Here is a 15,305-nt window from a genome sequence, read left to right on the forward strand (position 1 = left end):
CCGACATGGTCATATCGTTACAGGCCGATCATCCAACCATTACAAGACAACAGTCCACAAAGGCAAGAACGTCTCATCCCTGTCCTTGTTTTCCCAATTCTGTAGCAGTTCGCCTCACGAAGAACCGAACCACGAGGAACAGGAGGCAGAGAACAGGGAGGTCAAATGTCAATCCGCATAAGATGTTTCGAGTACAACTCGGAGGATCCAGAACAGTCAGGGACCATTGGACACAAAGCAGGCACAGTTCCGAAGACAATCTGAGGAAAACCGACCCAGCGGAGTCAGCACAGGATATACGGTCGGCCATTCGAGGCGATGAAGGACAGGAAGAACCATCGAGATCGGTCCGGACAGGACCCGGCCCACCGACCCACAGCACAGGTGAGGACACAGCACGATGAAGGGCAGCGGAACCCCGCACATCCACAGAAACGGCAGCCACCGGGTTCATGATTTCCAGGACAGTTCTAGCCGTACCCAGCAGCGACGGAGCCGCCCACGCCAGGGGGGGCTCAGACGGCCCAGCGAAACGAGCCTCCTTCAGGGTAACGGCGGGTGCGGGCACAGGAGCACCCCAGGAGCGCAGGGCGGCGAGGATGTCGGCAAGTGTAGGAACACCTTTACAGTATCCGGCTTCCGTGCCAGACAGTGGGCCACCGCCGCCCATCTCGGCACGGCTGAGATATACAGGGTCGGTCGCCATCTTGGAAGCCCGGCGGGGACGCAGCGATCCCCGACCCCCGTCCGGGCCGCAGCAAGGCAAACGGAGTTCAGCCAACCATCAGCAGAAGCAAGTCCAGAGCAGGAAGGGGGGCCACCAGAAGAAGGAGGATCGCCGGCCCCCCAATGCCACCGGCCCCGTTCTCCGAGTCCGGGCGGAGGGACTCAAAATGGCCGGACCGGAGAACAAAAGGGGGGGGGGGGGGACAAGCCACATATACGGTCAGCCCCGTCAACGGAAGGCAGCGCCTCCACCCCAGGCCGCGGGACCGCCGGACCAGGCCAGAAAGCCGCAACCGGCCTATCTGCACAACCGCCTCGTCGGCCGAACCCACTGCGCCATCAAGGGCCGGCCATAGCGCTCCGCCCCGTCCGGGCGCCGCCGAGGAGACTCAGGCCAGCCCGCTCCGGAGGCCCCGAAGCGAGCGAGGGCACAACTCCGGATCCACGGCACCCAGAGACAACCGGAGCAGACGGTAAGTGCCTGTAAATCGCATTAGATCCACAGCGCAGCAAAAAGTTTTCTTCCCGGGGCAGGATAAAGGCAGGATTTATGTTCCGAACAGGAAAGTAGACGGAGCCGAGCTAAAACGCGGCCATCTCGGACGCGAGCTTGGCTCCTCCCCCCACTCACAGTTGAGGTATGGTATGGCACCCCTTGCCAAAGCACTCCCTCTCCCCTTTTTGGGGAAGGATCCAGTATGTAGGCCTTTTAGTCTCAGAACCCCCTCTGAGAGAGTCCACTGCATATAGGGAGCCTCTCGCAACAGAGATGGAGGGGAAATTATACCACTTCCCCTGGGATCACAGCTTACTGGACTTTGGACGCAGCTCTGACTCGTCTACCGGTTTGTGTCCCCATCACCCTCACCCTCCTCTTTCCATGCTGTGTCTCTCACCCTCCCCTCCTCTTTCCCTCCTCCATTATCTGTCCACTTCCCCTGCTCTTACCCCCCTCCCCTGAATCTCTCCCCATGGCTGCTTTTTCCCTTATGTGTATGTACTTTTTGTTTGTCTCGACCTTACTTATCACAATGTTGCCAGGCTCTAATAACTGTGTAACCTTTGTAACGATGTAACCTGCAATTATGGTCTGATACTCATGTAAAGCACTCTGATACCTCTGGGCCTAGCCAGCGCTATATAAAACCTTTCAAATAAATAAATAAATAAATGAAATAAATAAATAAAGAATATCATTATTACTACCATTTACAGATCCCTGATCATTGTCCCTCAAAGGTAGTGGCAATATTATAGAAGAATCCCCCCTGCTCCAACACCAACCTGAGGTAAACATGTTTTAACAACTTGTTTGAATATAGGGTAATAATCCATGGGTTTTGCTGCTATGGCTACTAAGGCAGCTGACCTCCTGGCCTTATTCCGCACTTTCCGCAACCTTTTCCTTGAGCGTTTGGATAATGGGGGGCAATCACTTAGACTATCTCCGGAACTTGAGCACGGGGTTTAGCAATACTCAATGATTTCCCATTCTTGGTTCCGTGCAAGACATGGCCATCTTCTTCATGTATGTCTGCACATAGAATAGCCTTAGCCTCCCTGTCTACCTCCTTTAAAAATCCAGAGTTATCATGACCCACCTTTGCCGCAACTTCTTGCTGCTTCTTGTTTTCACAATATTCATTATCACCCCCTTTCCTATTACAAACCAAATTTCTATCCAAAACAGGATTCCCTGCATTTTTTTTTTAACTTCTTTCACAAGGGAACCTACAATTTCTGGGAGGCAAGACATTTTATCCAAAATGTGAGAACATGTACATCTTATCAATTGGTCCTTAACCTCAGTCTGGGCCTTCCCCACCAATCCTGTCAGGGATTGCAGTTTTGAGTCGAAGCCCGGCCACATAGACAGCTAAGGTATTTAAAAGATCCACCTGGATTTCAAGTTTATTCGAATGGAAGTCAAGTGCGCTTGTTATAACATTAATTGTATTTTACAAACTTTTCCATACACCAATATCATCTGCACTTTTATTTATTGAAGTATGTGCATCAATATTGGATAAAACATCATATTTGTCCAGGAATGAGAGATCAGCAGGGTTCACTGAATTATCAGGCTGACCTAGAATGGGATCAGCAAGATTCAGTGAAATATCAACTCGACCTAGAGTCTGAGGACCCTGATGATTATTTATAATTTCATTTTTTACAGGAGTTAAAATTGCATGATCATCCAGAACCTGAACATCACCACATATCCCTGGACCAAATATACCTAAAATATTCTTATAATTTGTTATCTCAAGAATAGACGTTCCTAGGTTCCCACTTTCCTTGTCAACCCCAAGTACGGGCATCTCAGGTATCAAAAGGACGTGGGATACTTTGTTCACCGGCACTTCCCCAATACAGATAACAGAGGCATCACTATCATTCAAGGGCATAGTACAGCTTGATAAGTCCAAAAAAGTGTCCGCTGACTGTTGTTCAACTTTTACACGAAGCTGTGACCCCACCTTTATATGATCGTTTATTGGGACAGCATGGACTTGTGCATTAACCACCATTTTATACGATGATTTTTTCGCAGCAGATGTATCCTGATTTAATTGTACTGGTTGTATTGATGGTGTAGGGCAGAATAATTGGTTTCCACTATCTCTCAACTCCTCCCTGGAGAGGATAGGGTCCTCAAATACTGCTGGGTCTTTACTCAAAATCTCTGACACGGGGGCATGATGACATCACCATTACATTCATTCTGAATGACATCTTTATGTATAAAGAAATCCTTAATACTTGGCTGGGAGGAGGTGGTCCCCCCTCCACCTCCAACAGAGAATGGATTGCTAATTTGCTCCACAGCCTTCGCAGCAATCCCCGGGCTTGAATTTAACCCAGTTTTACCCTGTACATTATCGTCGGCTGACTCATTTGCCTCCAGGGATTCTTTTTGGAGCGAGTTAGCATTTTCCTGGCAACTCTCAGCCTTTTTTGTAACTGTTCATGGAATGACAGTTGCACGTGACCCCTAATGCGACCAAATCTCATAGCGTAGCTAACGGTCGTCAATAAACACATAGAGGAATGAAAGACTTAAATTAAAATATCTCTGGGAAGAACACTCAGTCAGGTGACAAATTCATATATGGAATTCTGCCCCTTCCTTCAGGAGGTCTTATGGTCTGTTGGTGTTCTTGAAGGGAAAGGATTCCTAAGTTTCTTACGTTTTCCTAGGTATCAATGTAGTGCGGTCACACTGACACAGATGACCGTAAACTCACCGTAGACTCACTGCCCATACCCCGCAAGTCGCACCCGGTCTCATTCCACCAACCCTCTTCCGCGAGGGCAAAGGGAATGTTCTCCGCTTCCACCTTCCTGTTTGGACCCGCTGCTCACACCCGACACGGCTTCCAGGACACTGCAGGGAGGAGGCGAAATTCAGCCGAAACTTGCTCTTAGCTGCCTGGCCACCCGGGGCTCGAAGATAATTATTACTTCTTGGGCCCCTACTGTGTCAAAGCACGGAACAGCGGAACAGCGGAACAGCGGGAAACAACGAGCCGCAACCTGGGAGGTGAGGCGCAAGGCAGCGAGGCAGCAGTTTGGCATCTTCCTCATTCACCGAAAATCAGCGTGAAAACCTGGACCGGATCTGGACCGGACACCAACATGGAATATTACATCAGCCTAAAAAATGTAATGTAAATGAGTACTGAGTTGCTTTTTTTTTGCAGATTTATATAGCGCGAACTCGACCCCGAAGATATTGGAGCACTTTACGTGAGCATCAGTTACGTTACACAAGGGCACATTCATTTTTTTTTCGGTTGGAACGGGTAGATTAAGTGATTTGCCCAGAATCAAAGTACGTGGAGTCGACCCCGAGGCTCGAACCTTGGTTTCCAAGCTCCAAAATCGGCAGTCTAGCCATGAGACCACATACTCTCCCCACAGTTGGAGCTGTGGCTCACCCTATCTGGCAAAGGAGAGACCTCCAAAGCTCATCATTCATAATCCCTTAATGGAGGATGGGCTATAAACCTACCTGGAGGTCGTCTTTTCATGGAGGCAAGACTACTGAAAAACTCTTGGTTCCCGTCCAATTGAAGATCAGAGGGAATGGCAGCTTTCCATCACCTGTTCCCTCGTTGGCTCCATCAGTGGAAAGCTTACTCCAGCAGCCTGTGCTGGCCATTTGAGTAAGGGCATCGCACTGCCTGCTCTATTTAGGACTGACAGTGTGATGTCCTTTTTCTCTGACCATCACCACCACGGAAAACGTGGCAGTGACAGAAAAATTAAAATAATGGCCCTCCATACCCAAGGAACAACTGCCTGGGTGTGAGGGTCATTTGTATCAGAGTTTGTTTTTGAAAAACAAAAATGTTGGTGGACGGCTGTCTCAGCAAATGCAAACTGACATTACAAGCAGGGCTCTGCCTTATTTCCTAAACAAATTTGAGGGGTCATTATACCAATGAAGGGATTCTTCATAGTCCATGCACTGGAAGGGAAATGATCATTCGACAATGTAAGGATTTGTGATGGATCAAGCTTTATACTGTCACAAGATCTATTTCTTAAAAGGTTCCACTTCTGATGTTTCTCCTGGTGATGCGCACACCACAATTCCAGAATGTAAAATTATGTGACATAGTATCTGTAAAAGCCTGGTTCCGCTTCATTTTCCCACTGTGTTGGGATGGAAATATTTATTTTAGTAGGTGAACTCTTGGGCCTATGGGATCTGTCAAATCTGCTCTTACGATTTGCTGGGTTTGGAGATAACTTGTAAAAGGATTCACTCAGGATAAATGCGAGAGAATGTGACACAACTGCTAGATCTGTCAACTTTGGAACTGGGGAACCTGCTTTGAGTCTCGGCGTCGACTCAACATCCTGTGATTCTGGACCAATCACTTCATCTCCCCTTGCCTAAGAATTGCTTTATAAAATGTATGCATTCTTGTGTAATGCAACTGGTGCACATGTCAAGAGCTCTAATACTTTTGGGTCGAGTTCCTCTGTATAAAAATAAACCTTGCCACATCCTGATCATTGGTTAGTTTTAAAGTGGTCTGACACACCTAATCAAATTTGGACTGAAGTTCATCCTTTGTAGTCCCTGAAAGAGCAACTCAATAATGAAACAACTATTTGCATCTAGTATTGGTGCAGCCAAATGGTCACTAGATTTCCTTGTTTTGACCAGTAGATACATAGGTCATAATACATTTATAGTTTATGGTCTTTATAAAGACTTCTTTGGTGTCTCGATTTTCCATGATAGTGACCTCTGGGATTCGCACAACATTGGGTATTGGCTTAGCTAAAACAGGACTATAATCCCAGCCTCAATCATAGAATTTAGAAGAGCTCCATGGAGTTTGCCTTTTAAGTCTGCCTCTAAACAATTGGTACTTTTTTCCCTGTCTTCATCATTACTCTGACTTCTTTTACCTAGTGGGTGGTCCACGATGTTTCCAAAGTATGTCTCGCAACTATATACAGGCAAACAAGCCCAGCCTCTTTCGATACATCAATTATCAGTTAGGTCTCCGATGGTGATTTTTGTGTTTATAATGTTTTATGAAAACACACAAACCCTCTCTGGAATGATACTGTGTCAGTCTCATCTGTCACGCTTCAATCCTTATTGTTATTGTGGTGATCTTGTCCCAACTGTTGTGTTCTGTCTGTGGTGGCAACAGAAGAATGGGAAGCAGGCATGTTGGCTAAACTACGCTTTATTGGAAATGCCCTTTTTACCATATGTGTCTATCAGACACCGCCAGCCATATTAGGATGGTGGTGAATACATGCTTTTCTGCGGCGGCTTTTCCGCCGTGGAAAAGCATACGGACTTTCACTTCGGGGGCCCGTTGCGGGCCCCCTGGGTGAAAGGGGGGTGGGGGGTGCACATGGGGGGTACCTATGGTACCCCCCTGCATTTGCATGCACAAAGTGGCAGGCACTGCGCAGTGCCTGCTGCTTTGTGCATGCAAATGCGATGCATGCATTTTTAACATTGCGGCGGGTGCAGCTTGAAGCTGCATCCGCCGCAATGTTAAAGATAGAGGATGTGACCGCATCCTAATCTGCTCGGAGGGAACGCCGCAGCCCATGCGGACGTTCCCTCCTCCTCAGGGGTCACGGACGTACTCAAGTCCGTCCGCGATCCTAATCGGCCCCTTAATCCGAAAAGCCTGACTACCTCAAACATTTCAAGCGGGTTGATGAGTTGTGAATGACCGAAAGCCTGCAGTCAAGTGAAGTACCTTCATTAACGTACCTCATGAAACGATAATGACTACTGTGGTAACTTACTTCTAGAATAAAATGTGCCACAAAGGTACAGGAGGTTGGCATGTTCCAGACAGGTATGTTCCCTTATTTTTTATCCTTACCTTACATTCAGAAAGGGAAAGAATATCAACTAAATGTGTCTTTTATTTCGTTAAAAATGCTAGGTTTTGCCAAGAAAATTGTGTCACATTTAAATATACATGTTTTTTCAAAAATGTCAGCTATCAATTTTAATTATTCTTCATGGGTGTTATGCAGATGTCCATACTGAGATGCATTATTACTGATAATCGGAGAATGTTTCTTCAATTTTTAGAATGTGCCTACAGCTAGAGAGATCTGTCCTGCATGCTTCAAGCCCGTATACTCTATGGAGCGCATGGTATTGGATGAGGTTGTTTTGCACCAAACGTGTTTTCTCTGTAAGCACTGTAACAAGAAGCTAAGGTGAGAAATACAGGATTGAGGTTGGAAGATTATGAACAGCTTTTGCCTCATAATGTTAAATGTTTTGTGTTCCTACTCTGTACCTTGACCTCAAAGGGAGCTGTGTCAAATATAAGGCTTATTTAGAGCTGGATAGCAACAGGGTGTCCTTTAAAGTAGAGGTTCCTTCCACCCAACTTTCTCCACTTCTGAAAAGTGGAAGAACCTTTGTACTCAGTGCCTAATTTGTGGAACAATAAGTGCGAGGGCCGTTTTCAGGAGGTCACGGCAGCGTGTATCACCCTTTGCCCCTGCCAGCGTGGCTAATGAAAGTACCAACACAAGTACTAACCATAACACGCCTACAAGTGTGACAATTCTGACTATTGCGGGTCCCAAAGCCATAAAAATGGCTTGGACCGCAGGTATTTACATATTTTAATGTGCAGTCATTTAATAAACAACTCTTAACTCTTAACTCATAAGGGCTGGTGTTGACAATTAGGTGCCAGTGCGGACCACCGGAAACCACTGGCTCAAATTAAGCATTGGTTGTGCTTCTGAGTGTGGAGCTGTCTTCTGTGGGTGAGTTATCAACATTTGGTGACCAACATTGTATCAGAAGCCCAAGCCTTTTTAGGGCAGTGCACTAAACAACATGTCTACTGTGTTTTTTCCGTCCCGGAAACACAGTGGGAATTATGGTGGTCTGGGCAGGGTAAAAGACAATATCTACCATATTTTGGGTGAAAACTCAGCGTGTGTAGTGCATTGATTTAGCATTTTCAGTAAACAGACTATTGTTTTGGATGATTTCTCTTTTGAAAACATGAAACATTTCAGCCGCTCTGCCACGGCATGGTCTGCTAGCGGGCATTGTGTGATTTTGTCAAGAATGCCTCTGGTCTGACGGTGAAAGCACTGTAGTAGAAAACATGCCCACCAGTCCCTTAAGGAACTCTAGAAATGGCAAGAGGGCGGTTGCTAGATAGTGGGGTGGGGGTTTGATCAACTAAGAAGTTTGGTGATGTACACACCAAAGTCTAAACGGTGTTCTGTATTTTCAAACATTTATAGTACTTCTAACAAAATTGCTACTGATGCCCATTGCAGGTCTGCAGACAGGTATTTAGGCAAAATATAGAGCTGTAAATATAAGCAAACAGAAATATCTGCAAAAAATAATTGTGAAGCAAAAATATCGTGATGGAGAAATATTGTTGTCAAGAATATAGTTTTTCAGGTAAGTAACATCGTGGTTAAGAATATCGGTGTTGTAAATATCGTTTTCCATAATATAGTTGTAAAGAATATTGTTTTTTTAATTAATTTACTGTGTATTAGCTTATATAATAATTTTATGAGTTTGTATTGTTTTCATAGTTTTTTTTTACTATAGTTTGTAATTTTAACTGATTTGCATTTTTTCATTTAATTGTTATTAGTAATTTATAATATTATAGAGGGATGTTGGGTTTGTAGGCAGATGACAAAAGTTCATTAAGTAATTATTAATTATTAATTACCCCCAGGTTCCTTATGTCCTCGTCCCATTCATGAATAAGTGGAGATAACTATCTCCCGACAGAAAAAAAGAGCAGAGGCATGCTGGGACCCTAATACTGCCCCTCCCACCGGGAGTACATAAGCAGTACTTACCCAGCATCCCGTCTGTTCTTTTTTCTGTCTGTCGATAGAAGTTTGCTGTGGTTGCTGGTGCTGCTCCTGCTGGGCTTGGGTGGCTTACCTTGTTTGGAAATCCCCGTCCGGCTGCCTGGCTGTGCGGTCGAGGTGTCTGCTGTCCTGCCTCCTGGCCTGCCGGGCTTGCTGGGTGGCTGGGTTCTTCCTTTCCCTGACTTGTGGATGCGGGCCGGCCCTTTGCGGCTGGTGAGCCGGCCTCCGGTTCTCTTCCGGGTCGAGGGGGCGCGTCTTCCTGGGTCCTGGCTGCATGGAAGACGCTCCGTGATTTCCTATGGCTGCCTGCCCGGCCCTGGCGTGGTTCCTGCTGTGCGCTTGTCGCTGGTGAAGGGGGGGGGGGCTTGTTTGTGGGACGGGCCTTCCTTCCGGGTAAGCTCCGCATAGCGGTCTTTTCCTTGCCTTTCCTGCTTGCTGTGGTGTAATGTATGCTCGGCTTGCTCTGGTGCTGTGCGCCGGGGTTCGTGCCTCTGTGCCGCATCCTGATGCAGGCTTCTTGGCGCGGTGACGGGACGGTGCGAGTCTATCTCTTCATCTGAGGGTTCTGTGGTTCATTCCTCAGCGTGGGCAGTTGATCTGTGGAACTCCGCTTGGGGCTATTGGGTGACGGCGTGGCCCCATGCGTGCATTGGCAGTCCGTTGTGGGTAAGCATGAGCGCAAAATCCGCTACGCTCGCGGATTTTGCGAATTTTCGGTAAATCCGCGATCCGCGAACTCTCGCGAATTTACCGAAAATTCGCAATCCGCGAGCGGCGGATTCCGGGGGCAAAAGTTCAAGCCTTGCTGGCCTGTTGTAACTAATTTACGATGGCGCCGGCAAGCTGCCAGCGCCATCCTAAGATAGTTACTAAATTAGCTTCAACAGGAAGCTCTAATAGATAAGATAAAGCAGGTCATCGAGCGCCTGCTTTATTTTATCTATTAGAGCTTCCTGTTGAAGCTAATTTAGTAACTATTTTAGGATGGCGCTGGCAGCTTGCCGGCGCCATCGTAAATTAGTTACAACAGGCACAAAACGGTGGCGTCTTCTTGAATAAATATGAAGGGCAGGGTTCATTCTGGCACGACGGTCCAGGCACTTTCAGATATCGATTAAGCATGTGCCCTGGTTGAAGCTTAAATTCAGTGACTCATTCATTGGCCCAAAAACAATCGTGAGCGTTGTCAAGGCTAGGCAGATGTGCCTTCTTCCCTAATATACCATCGCAAATCAGCTGTGATGCTGGACAGAGGCCTTTGCATCCTTGACTTTCACGAGCGCAATCCTCGTGCTGTTCCTGTGGCCAGGAGCTTCTGTATCTTTATCTGCGGCTCTGATCGGTCTCTCACCTTTAATGCACACAAGAGGCATGTGCAATTGTGCACTCGCATGGAAGCCCCGTCCGTTTGGCCCCGCCCACACACTCGTGGTGTGCACCGTCTTCCCGCCATTTACCCACTATGACAGCTCACTCACGGGACCCCTGCGCCCTTCGGCGCGATTGCATAGTAACACACACCTGGTCGCTGTAGACAACTCTCTGGCACTTTAGGCAGCTGTAGTGTAGTAAAAGCACTATACATGTACCCAACGAGTTAGCACTTACTGATTATCTAGTAGGAAGTACTCCAGTTGAGTAGAGGTATGGCACAAAACGGTGGCGTCTTCTTGAATAAATATGAAGGGCAGGGTTCATTCTGGCACGACGGTCCTGGCACAAAAATTAAACCTCAACCGCAGGCACTTTCAGATATCGATTAAGCATGTGCCCTGGTTGAAGCTTAAATTCAGTGACTCATTCATTGGCCCAAAAACAATCATGAGCGTTGTCAAGGCTAGGCAGATGTGCCTTCTTCCCTAATATACCATCGCAAATCAGCTGTGATGCTGGACAGAGGCCTTTGCATCCTTGACTTTCACGAGCGCAATCCTCGTGCTGTTCCTGTGGCCAGGAGCTTCTGTATCTTTATCTGCGGCTCTTATCGGTCTCTCACCTTCAATGCACACAAGAGGCATGTGCACTCGCATGGAAGCCCCGTCCGTTTGGCCCCGCCCACACACTCGTGGTGTGCACCGTCTTCCCGCCATTTACCCACTATGACAGCTCACTCACGGGACCCCTGCGCCCTTCGGCGCGATTGCATAGTAACACACACCTGGTCGCTGTAGACAACTCTCTGGCACTTTAGGCAGCTGTAGTGTAGTAAAAGCACTATACATCTACCCAACGAGGTAGCACTTACTGATTATCTAGTAGGAAGTACTCCAGTTGAGTAGAGGTATGGCACAAAACGGTGGCGTCTTCTTGAATAAATATGAAGGGCAGGGTTCAATCTGGCACGATGATCCTGGCACCGAAGCCCCGCCCCAAATCCGCCGATCCGCAAAATCCGCGGATTTCGCGGATCCACGATCCGTGAATACGCAAATCCACGAATCGTGGATCCGCAAAATCCGCCCATGCTTAGTTGTGGGAGTCCTTTGCTTCGATCCCATCGTTGAGCCTACGGCCATACCACCCTGAAAGCACCTGATCTCGTCTGATCTGAGAAGTTAAGCAGGGTCGGGCCTGGTTAGTACCTGGATGGGAGACCTCCTGGGATACCAGGTGCTGCTGACTTTCTTCGCCTGGGTTTGGTTCCCTTTTGGGGTGCCTCCCTTGGGAGTTCCTAGCCCTTGGTCTGCGTGGTGGGGGTTTCTGCACCCGTGCTTCTCCCCTTGGGTCACTGCCTTCTGGTGGTGTCCCTGCTCCTTGCTGCTCGTGCTCTGTGTTTTGCTTGCTCCTGGGGTTCCCTGTGCTGTGGGGTTTCTCCTGCCTGCTTGCTTTCGCCTTGCCCTCTGCACTTGGGTCGGGCTCGCCTTTTGCTTCCTCGGCGGCAGTCTGTTGGGGGTTCGCTTCTGTTTTCCCCTTCTTCGGGTTCCTCTGCGGCTCCCTTCCCCCTGTTGGTGGTGGATTGGTGTTCCGGTTCATTGGGGGGCTGCGTTGGGGTGCTTTCTGGTGGCTCCCCTGTGTTCCTGTCTACTCTTTCTGTCCCTCTGCGTGCCTCCTTTTTGGGGGTCGCGGGTGTGGGTGTCTTGGCCTGGCCTTGGTGGGGCTGCGTCCTCCCTTGTTTCAGGTGGCCTTGTCTCCGCTTCGGGCTGGCTGTTGTGTTCTGCCCGTGCTCTCTTGCTTGCTGGTCCAGCGCCTCCGCTTCCTGGCTTCGGCGTGGTTGGTTGGGGTGCGGGGCGTGGGGGCTCCTGGGTTTCTTTTTTCCGTCCCGGGGGGGGGGGGGGGGGGGGGAACGCATGGCTTTCCTGATGCTCTCTGGGGCGCTCTGTCTGCGCCTCGGACGTTCATGCTGCCTTGGCTGTGGCTGTTCTGTTCTGCTTTGCTCCGGCCTGGGGCTTCGGGTGTGGTCCCGGGGCCTTCTTTGTACTTGGTTGCTTCTGTGGTCTGGCTGCTTCTGATTCCTCCTTGCCGACCCTGGCTGTCCCTGTGCTTGCCTTGGGCTTGCTTCGGGTGTTTCCTGCTTGCCCCTCCTGGTGCTGCCTGTGTTCCTGCCTGGTTTTGTTCCCGGTTGGTGTCTCCTGTGGGTGACGGTGCTTCTCTGGCTGCGGTTGGTGTCCGCCTGTTCTTCTTCACCATGGCGCTTCCTTCCCCCCTCCCCCGGTTGTGTTTCCGGTGGTGGTTCGCCTTTTGGGCCCTGGGATTCGTGCTGCTGCTATTTTGGCCTGGCTGTCTTTGTTGCTGCCTTGTCCTTGGCTGGGCGCCTGTTTTTCCCCTCTTCTGGTCTGCCATTCTCCGGGTTGGTGGCCTGTGGCAGTGCTCCGATTCTGCTCTGGTTAGGTGTCCGCTGGGGCTTTCTGCTCCTGCTTGTTGGGGCTCTGCGTCCTTGCCTGGGCTCTCTTTTGTGTCCTGGCAGGGTGCTCTGCTGTTGTGGTCGCTTCCTGTTGGTCCTTTGGGCCTTTTTTTCTGTGTGGCTCCAGTGGTCTGCCGGCTTCTGGCTGGTTCTGGTTGTCCTCGGCCTGTGCCTCCTGGGCTCTCTGGCAGTTTTTTCCTGCTCGGTGGGGTGTTTTCATGGGCGTTTCCTGGTTTTGGTGTCCTGGTTCGCTCTGCCTCCCTTGTGTCTCCGGGCTTGGTTCCCGGGGTGGGTCTGTTTGGGTGCCCCCTTCCCCTCCCTCTCTCGGGTTGGGGTGCGGTTCCGAGTTGCTTTTCCTCGGTGGGGTCCTTCCTCCTGGCGGCGGGTTGTCTGATGTCTCCTTCTGCCTGGCCCTCTCTTTTCTCTCTTCCTCCGGCTTCGGCTTTGGCGGTTTTCTCTGTTTCTTTCCGGTTCTCTGTGTGGTCCGGCGGTGGTGTGCTGGGGGTTCCCTGTTCCTCCATGCCCCTTTGCTGTGGCCTGTCCGTGCGTGGTTTTTTTTATGCCTGCATCCCTCCTGTGTGGTTCGGTTGCTTGGCTGTGGTCCTGGCTTCCTGGTTCCTTTGGCTCTGTTTCTGGGTTCCTCTCCGGCTTTGCTGGGGTCGGGCGTTGTGGGCTTTTGGTCTGGGTGCTGTGCGCCCTGTGGCTGTTTTTTTTTTTTGGCTGCTCCTGTCCTTGCTGCTTGCTTGGCCTGGGTGTGGGGTGCCTATGCGGTTCCCTGCCGTGTTTACTCCTGTTTTCTTCTGCCCTCGGAGCCTGGTGTGGGGGCTGCTGGGTGTTCCCGGGTTGCTCTGGTTGGGGGGTTTCTGTGGGCTGTGGCCGGTGGCTCTGTCCCCGCCCTTGTTGGGCTTGTTCGGTTCCGGTCTTGTTGGCCTCTCCTTTGTTGGTCGGCTTTCGGCTGGTGCTTCTGGGGGCGTCTCTGGCCTGTGGTCTTTGGGTTGGCCTTCCCTTCCCCTGCTGTTCCGGGTTCGGTGGCCTTCCTGGTTTCTTTGGGGGCCTTCTGCCCTTTTGTTTTTTTGCCCTTCGGGGTTCTTTGGGTGTTTTCCCCTGCCCTGCCTTTTCTGTGTGGTTGGGAATTGGCTCCTGCTCGGCTCTTGTTCTGGGCTTCTGGTTGGCGTGTTCTGTGGGTCTTCCCGTTGGTTCTGGGCTGGGCGGCCTTGTCGGGTGGGTTGCTTGGCCGTGTCCTTTGGGTTCTGGGTCCGGTTGCTCTGTCTACGGGTTTCTCTGGTTGGCGGCCTCCTTGTTGGGGGTCTTGGCCTTCTGTTTTTGGGGTGTCTCCGGTCTTTGTTTTGCTCCTGCTGTCCTGTTCTGGGGTACGGACCGGTTGTTCCTGCAGTTTCCTTCGTCCTCCTTCTCGGTGCTCCCTTGGGTTGCTGCTTTTTGTTGTGGTTTCCTGGGTGTGCTTGTGGGGGCGGAAGGCCGGTTTTCTGCTTTGGTATTCTCCACTTATTCATGAATGGGACGAGGACATAAGGGACCTGGGGGTAATGTTCAATTATCCAGTATTTGGGTGTCTTTCATAGATTCACATGCCTGAATCATTCCCCGTCGTCGAGACGGGAGCCTCCGGTATATAAAAAAGTAATGTCCTAGAGACATACATAGAAAAGAATAGGCCCAAAGGTCTCACCTTAGTAGCCTATCCATGTCCTTTTGCAGGAAAAACCAAACAGAGCAGGCCCCAAGGGTCCCACCTTGGTGGCCTATCTGGGTCCTTTTGTAAAAAAGGACCAAATAAAGTACAACAGCCAATCAGCTACTACCTCCTTCTAGAACCTTCCTGCCAGGAGCCCAAGTCTCTCAGATTTTCTACCGCACGTTGTGCTAGGGAGTCTCCACCTGAGTTCTCCTCAGGAATTTCATTTTTTCTTCAAAGAGCAACTTTTATTGTCTTCAATAGTTATGTCGGATAGTCAGAAGAAGGGTCTTTTCAGGGCTTGTTCCTCCTGCAGCAAGAAAAGACTTCATATTGAGGATAAACATGAGACATGTTTATATTGCCTCTACCCCCACCACCAGGCAAAGGACTGCAAAATATGTCGGACCTTCTCCACCAAGACCCTCAAGGACCGAGAAGGTCGACTCCTGTTGTGGCTCAACAGGCTCAAGAACAAGACTGATGACTTGGTGTCCGAAGGTGAGAGTGTGTCTGGAGTGTCGCAATTTTCCTTGAAGAGGCCAAGGGTTTCTTCCCCTAGCCCCCAAGACACCCCTCCTATGAAGACTTCTAAAAAGTCCTCAGAGGGCAAGCCATCTGTGTCTGGCAAGGACCTGCCTGTCCCCAGGAAGCAGCCGCTAGTCC

General features: G+C 49.8%; 1 pseudogene; it reads left to right on the forward strand.

Annotated features, from left to right (window-relative positions):
* Positions 1 to 11,609: 11,609 nt before the first annotated feature.
* LOC144786509 (5S ribosomal RNA) lies at positions 11,610 to 11,727 on the forward strand (annotated as a pseudogene).
* The last annotated feature ends 3,578 nt before the right edge of the window (positions 11,728 to 15,305 follow it).

Source organism: Lissotriton helveticus, chromosome 10 (assembly GCF_964261635.1).
Source record: "Lissotriton helveticus chromosome 10, aLisHel1.1, whole genome shotgun sequence".
NCBI classification, from domain to species: domain Eukaryota; kingdom Metazoa; phylum Chordata; class Amphibia; order Caudata; family Salamandridae; genus Lissotriton; species Lissotriton helveticus.